The sequence below is a fragment of the Cimex lectularius genome, unplaced genomic scaffold, assembly GCF_000648675.2.
Source record: "Cimex lectularius strain Harlan isolate CLEC.00 unplaced genomic scaffold, Clec_2.1 scaffold185, whole genome shotgun sequence".
NCBI classification, from domain to species: domain Eukaryota; kingdom Metazoa; phylum Arthropoda; class Insecta; order Hemiptera; family Cimicidae; genus Cimex; species Cimex lectularius.
Genome location: NW_019392756.1, coordinates 79,845 through 87,194, shown reverse-complemented (window position 1 = coordinate 87,194; position 7,350 = coordinate 79,845).

Below are 7,350 nucleotides of genomic sequence, written 5' to 3'. Positions count from 1 at the left end.
CGAACACAATCTATATCTTAATATTAACGTAGACTTGCTTCAACAAATAACAAGATCACTTTGCACATCAAACTGGAACTGATAAATTTCTCAAGGATTTAGCAGAAGGCAGTATTTTCTGTATCTCACGAATAATGAGAAAATTTCTGCTGGTATATAGGATCTAGAGTTTGGTGAACCAATGAAGGTCATTGAAAAATTCGCTTGGATGAGCTTAAAGTCAGAGAGAATAATATTTCCAACTGCAGGACAAAGGGTCAAACTGCATTTCTTATACTCACGTCTTCACTTTTACCTAAAAACCTTGAAGAAGACGGTTAAGGATATGAAAACTATTGAGCAAAGGACCAAGGAAGATGGGAAGTTAAACATGATTTTTGGATTGGCTTAACGCTTTATGGACAAGGACTACTGTGCTTTTTTTTATAACGTTCACAATAAAAAATTCGTGGGTGCCGGGATTCGTACCCAGAACTAAGGCACTTGCCTAAATCGAGCAAATTTTCGGAATTTAAGGACCATCTAAAAGAAACAAAACATAATTTCAATTCAAATTTAAATACAAGAGTGTTACATAGTTTCAACAAAGGGAAAGAACTAGATTGGTTTGAGAAATTTGAAATTAAAAAATGTAAAATTGAACATGGTGATAAATGCATTAATAATATAACAGATTTTGATCTACCTCCCATTTTAAATATGTACATAAATAATATCAAACATCCAAATAATTAAACTAATTATTTTAATTGTTATTATTTTTATAGTAATTTAATAATATTAAGTATTTACTAGTATAATATTTATTTGTGTTATAATTTCCGCGTTTCGCACGTTCAAATTGAGCGCCATTAAAAAAATCAGCTGCTAATTGGAACGTCGCGTTGGCGGAGGTATCAGCGGGTTCACTTTGGCAATTCATGTCGAGAGACGTGGTTGTAGAAGTCCTTCAACCTGATGATGAGCTAAAAGGATCGAAATCCGGATCGTTGCAAAACAACTTACTGTGAGTAGGAACTATCTTTTTAAAAAGGATATTCCCCTTTTGATTTTAAATATTGTTGTCGTGCGTTCGTTTAATGATAAAATTCAAAGAAAATTTCAGGTAATTGTAAACAAATTAAATGAACTATATATTGTTTCACCACCTGTTGCCATCTCGAATAAGGTAAATTTTCCGTTAATAGAGTTTTTCTAAGCCCTAATCTAAAGAGCCGATGCCAGGCGTATACTGGGTGGGGTAGAACTTCTCAGACAAGTACCAACGTTTACTAGTGCGCCTGAAAACAATCCCCCTGCGATTAGCCAGTGCCGATAGTTTTTGGACAATTACTGACTTTATATTACAGGCAAAACCTGCCATTCAGATAGGTGAGAGTATAGACATATGTCAAGAGAGAATGTTTGTCCGACTAAGCATAACCAGATAGACATACCGTCATGTAAAATAAGGATCGCTGAACAATTTTAGAGCGCGGAAGCATATGGATCCACTTTCTCATCATAAATTAGACAAATGTATAAAAATAAATGTAAATTTGACTCAAAACCCAGAAGGACAAGATCGCAACAATAATACAGACGTACATTAAAACATGTTAGCTTAGATAATCTTGCCATTGGAAATAATGTAAAAACGTTAATATAAGCTCAACCTAGACAATCAATCAAGTAGTTAGAGATAAAAAAAAAACATAATATAAACTGATGGACAGCAATCAAGTCTGGATCTAGTAAGGGTCACAGTTTGTACAAGTTTTCGAGCTTATGTACTCCTAACGATTATGTTATTACCGATTACTCAATTAAACAATAATATCTCAGCATAATATATATTTAATTATTTTTAGAAGCAAAAACAGGTCTTGAAACTTTGGTAGGATGAAATAAGTTCATAATAAAGCACCTATTATCAATCCCACTTTCTTAGGATGAAATCCTTCTTTTAGAATTGTTAACAGTGAATCGGTGGGTTTTTCTCAGGATTTTCGTCTCTGAATATTGTCATGGATTTTTCATCCAGCTAACTATTAAAAAAATGGTTCATTAATGAGCACATACAGTCATGACTCGATCCAATAACGGTCACCGTCTGAACAAGTTTTAAAGCGCTCAAATAAACAGATCCTCTTCTTCGCCATAATTAAAACGCAGCGACTCACGGTTAACAACTCCAAAGGCCGACTTACATCCCGAGATTAGGTACATTTGGTGTGATTAAAAGGGGATGCTTTATTATGGGCTTATTCCGTCCAACCAAACTTTCAGGGTATGTTTTTATATATAAAAATAATGAGATACATTAAAATTTAAAAAACAAACTTTTTAATATTTTTTAACGTGATTTTTAATAAATTTCCTATTGTATTATTCCATTAAATATTTGGGCCGCTTCTGGAATAAAGCCCATCATTTTTTTGACTTTTGAGAATTTACACCCGTTAACAGCATCTTATTTTTTTAAATAAAGAATTGAAATTTTTCATTATACGCATATAATTTTTTTTAAAGATGTATGACCATTTTGCATCGACAGGCCGCGTGGCAAAGATGGAAATTTTGATTTAAAAAATAAGATGCTGATGATGGGCGTTTATTCCAGAGCGGCCAAAATATTTAATGTAATAATACAATAGGAAATTTATTACAAATCACGTTAAAAAATATTAAAAGTTTTTTTTTAAATTTTAATGTATCATTATTTTTATATATAAAAACATAGCATCTTATTTTTTTAAATCAAAATTTCCATCTTTGCCATGCGGCCTGTCGATGCAAAATGGTCATATATCTTTAAAAAAAACTATATATGTATAATGAAAAATTTCATTTCTTTATTTTAAAAAAATAAGATGCTGTTGACGGGTGTAAATTCCCAAAAGTCAAAAAACGTTTTTTGAAAAAATAAAGCAGGATATATATAAAAACATGGAAAAGTTGTTTTTACCTTACAAATTATAAATATAAAAAGGACAATAATTCGTTAAAAAATCCCATGCTGCATAACAAAAATTATTAATAAAAGTCATTTATTTTACTATTGTTTCATTGAGTAATCAGTTATTACTTACTTGAGTAGTATTATTGTTAGTATAAAAATGTTGAACCGGCACAGGGTCTTCCTGGGAAGTTCCTCACTGACGATGGCGCAATGCCGAAACGCTTTTGAATAACGCAAAAACCCGCGAGTGGAAATACACCCATTAAGTGAACCTGTTCCGGTTCAACATCTACACCGACTCGCAGACCAATACCTATCTACTATAAATGTGTACAGAATGTGGCCCTTATTGTATCCAGCCTTTTTTTTTAATTTATCTAATTGAATGAACAGAATACTGACTGAGAGATATTCCAGAGACGCTTAATTCGTTTCACATTATCTGAAAACATCTGGTAGATTGTCAATATATTCCTCCTAAGACGTAAAGTTAACGAATTTTGTTTTTATTGATGGAGATGAAAAATCCTCGGTGTTCATAGAGGAAAATTATGGGGAAAACGCTGTGACTCAATGTTAACAACTCAATGAGTGGTTTGCTCGGTTCGGAAGGAGAAATTTTGATTTGTAAGACCAAAGCGCTCTGGTTGATGATGACCAAATTCAAGCTTTCGTCACAATGAACCCTGAACTGCACATCGCGGAGACACTTAATACATCTCATTCAACGTATCAACACATTTGAAAATAGGTGGTTTTTTTTTCTCTCTTGGCATTCTCAACACGACACGCAAGAATGGCACAATTACACAGAAGACAAACACTTTGAGCCCTGAAGATGATCTCAATAAAGATCGAAACGTTTANTCTCGACACGACACGCAAGAATGGCACAATTACACAGAATACAAACACTTTGAGTGAGTAGAAATACTTTGATTGAATATATAAAAATATATTTTGCATTGTATAAATTCACTTTTCCACATCCAAAATGTAATTGTTATATGTAAAGAATGTTTGTAAATCCCAGGCCCTGAAGATGATCTCAATAAAGATCGAAACGTTGGCACGATAAAGAAAATGTTTTTCTGAAACCTACATCATACTAGACCGCATCTCACGATTTCTGAATAATTATAGGTGGGTTTGTTGGTTGATGTCTCGGTTCTTCAAATGCCACCTGAGAATGTATCAGACCGCATCTCTTTATTCGCAATAATAAAGAACCATTTTTAAAAACAAATTTATAACTAGATAGGAAAAACCTTTGACAATATTCAGAGAGTAAAATTCTGAGAAAAACGCAGCGACTCACTGTTTACAACTCCAAATGCCTGATTACAGCCCAAGAAGATATGTCCATTTAGTAGGATTGGAAGGGAGGTTTTTTGAACTTCTTGCGTCCAACCAAACCGTTAATTATCGTTTATACTTATTAAAGTCAGTAATTGACCAAACACTGGGATTGTTTTCAGGCGCACCAGAAAACGTGCTTGTCTGAAAAGTTCTACCCCACCCAGTATACCCCTGACATCGGCCCTTTACATTTTTCACTTATTCCGGGCTTAGAAAAACTCTATTAATGGAAACTTTACTCAAACACAAACCTGGGCAACTCTGGTAGGACGAAATTTAAAAAATTACAAAGAAGATGGCATCAGGTAGTGGAACAATACATAGTTCATTTAATTAAAAAACGTTCAACAACAATAATTAAAATCAAAAATCAAAAGGGGAATATTTACGTATAATCTTCCACCAATGTTTGGCGTTTGGAGACTCAGGCTAGAGTGGATAAGGCAACGGACTCGTTTTGACACGCTAATGGTTCTGTGTTCGAATCCCAGCACAACCCATGTCTTTTTAATTGAGAACTGTATACAAAAATACTGTAAAGCCCTCGTGAGGCCAGACGTTAAGCCAGTCCTGCTATGATGTTTAACATCCCATCTTCATGGTCCTTTGCTCAACAGTTTTCATATCCTTAATTGTCATTGCACTTTGACCCTTATGCTACAGTTGGAATTATTAGTCTCTTTGACTTTAAGCTCATCCAAGCGAGTTTTTCAATACCCTTCATTGTTTCACCAAACTCTAGATCTTATAAAAATACCTGCAGAAATTTCCTCATTATTCGTGAGGTACTGAAAATAATGTCCTTCTACTGCTAAAAACTTGACAAAAAGTCCCAGTTTGATGTGTAAAGGTGGAAACAAAATCTTACAGGGACCAACTAAGTGTTCTTGTTCTTTGTTGTACAAAGACTACATTAACATTGAGATATAGTACAATTAATTAAGGTTTTTAGTCGAGATAAAAAAGTCAATGGCACGAGCGGGATTCGAACCAACGATCTTCGGCTTGATACGCCGCTGCTCTACCACTTGAGCTATCGTGACCTCGATTGGTTGAAATGGAAGTTGGTGTCCGAGTGGATCGAGGTCACGATAATAGCTCAAGTGGTAGAGCAGCGGTGTATCAAGCAGAAGATCGTGGGTTCGAATCCCGTTCGTACCATTGACTTTTTTATCTCGACTAAAAACCTTAATTAATTGTATGATATTAATTGGTCAAACGGACCACGAAACTAGTGAATTTAATTGAGATATAGGTTGTGTTCGACTTCTAACAGGTGGACTGCGAGGTCGAAGTAGACTTTAAACCTTTTATCGTCGGCGGATCCGGCTTGATGCTTAGTTTCTGTTGTGATATTTCTTTATTATGTTTACGTACGGTTTTTGGCTGTCTTTCTAAAATATGTTGGGCCAAATAATGACTGAATTGTCTAACTTGGATCTAATTGTCTGTATTACTACTTGGGTTTTCGGTGTTTTTTCTTCCATGTTTCCCCTGTATGTTTGACTTACAGTTTGATTTTATGCGAGATTTCAGTTTTTACTTCATATTTGGAACGATTGAGGGTCTCTGATTTCTCTCTGGCGATTGTAGAGGTTTTAAACAGTAACGATTTGCGAAGATAGCAAATCTCAAATGGGAGATTACGTAAAGATTTATCGGCTCGATTAGGTCAGTTTGATTGGTCCATTGAAACCGTAAGCTCTTCTTTGATACCACGAGTGAAAAAAAATTCACTCTAAAGAAATCACGCCTAACGCTTTTAAACAACTTTTAACCCACATTTTAAACAAGCGCAGGTCGCGAATTTTGCAACTTCTTCAATAAGACTTCGTGCTAGTTCTCACATCGGGATTCGTGATAACGGAGGTCAATTTCAGACGAAACCTATACAAAAATTCCTTTCTTATTGAATAGATAAATCTATCCGCAGTTGCTCTCGTCCCGTAGATCGTAGAGAGACAAAAAAGGGTAAATATCGCAGATAATCCTAACCCTTCGACAAAGCTGACTTTATTATCTCTTTTTTTATTTATAATTTTTGACAAACCCTACTATCAAGCAAAAACATTACAAACTATAACAAAAAACATTCAACATTCAATTTTATGAACAGATAGTTTAATTTGATCTATGGCCTTCAATAATTTTAATGTTTAATGAAACGATATAAATTTGAATAAAATGTATTGTTCATTATCTTTCAATTGGTCAATTTAGCGTATAATGTGTACTTTGATAAAATATTTTATTCTTTCTTTCCACTTGTTCTTTATCTAGTGTCAGCCTTCCAGTTCTATGAAAAACACAATGCTAATTTATGGCGTACAAATAAATCAAGCACTTTTTCATTTCTATTGACCTTTCTTTTCATATGTATTACCTCGTCATGATTGATTTTCATTATTAAATTCATAATCTGTAACCAAAGTTTAAGATTTTATTTAAATGCGAGTGCTCAAAAAAAGTTGAAGAAGATTGTTGGTGTGAGATATTAGCGTTTGAGTAAGAAAGAGACACACAAAGAAACTGACGAAAAAAGTCGGAAAGAGTTAAGATAATATAAGAGAGAGAGAGAGAGAGAGGGGGGGGGAGCATCAAAGAAAGAGAGCAAAAGAGAGATAGATAGATGGATTGTTAGATAGATGGAAAGTTGGAGAGAGAGAGAGAGAGAGAGAGAGAGAGAGAGAGAAGGAAGGAGTGAGAAAAAGAGAGAGTTAGAGAAAGAATTATAAAGACAGAAAGAAGAGGGAAAGAACTAGAAGAACTAAGAGGAAGGAGTGATAATGAGCAAGAGTGAGAGAGAAAGATTAAGAGATCGGAAGAATAATAAAGTGAGACTGCCGGAGAGTATAGGGGGTGTAAGACAATTAAGAATTACAAAAGAGAGAGTTGGTTTAGTTGGATAGATAGAGAGAAAGAGAGCGAGACGGAAAGAGTAAGAAATATGGCCGGGTAGCGAAAGAATTACAAAGAAAGGAAGAAGAGGAAAAAATTAGAAATAGTAAGAGAAAAGGGAGAAAAAGATAGAAAGTGAGCAAGCGTGAGAA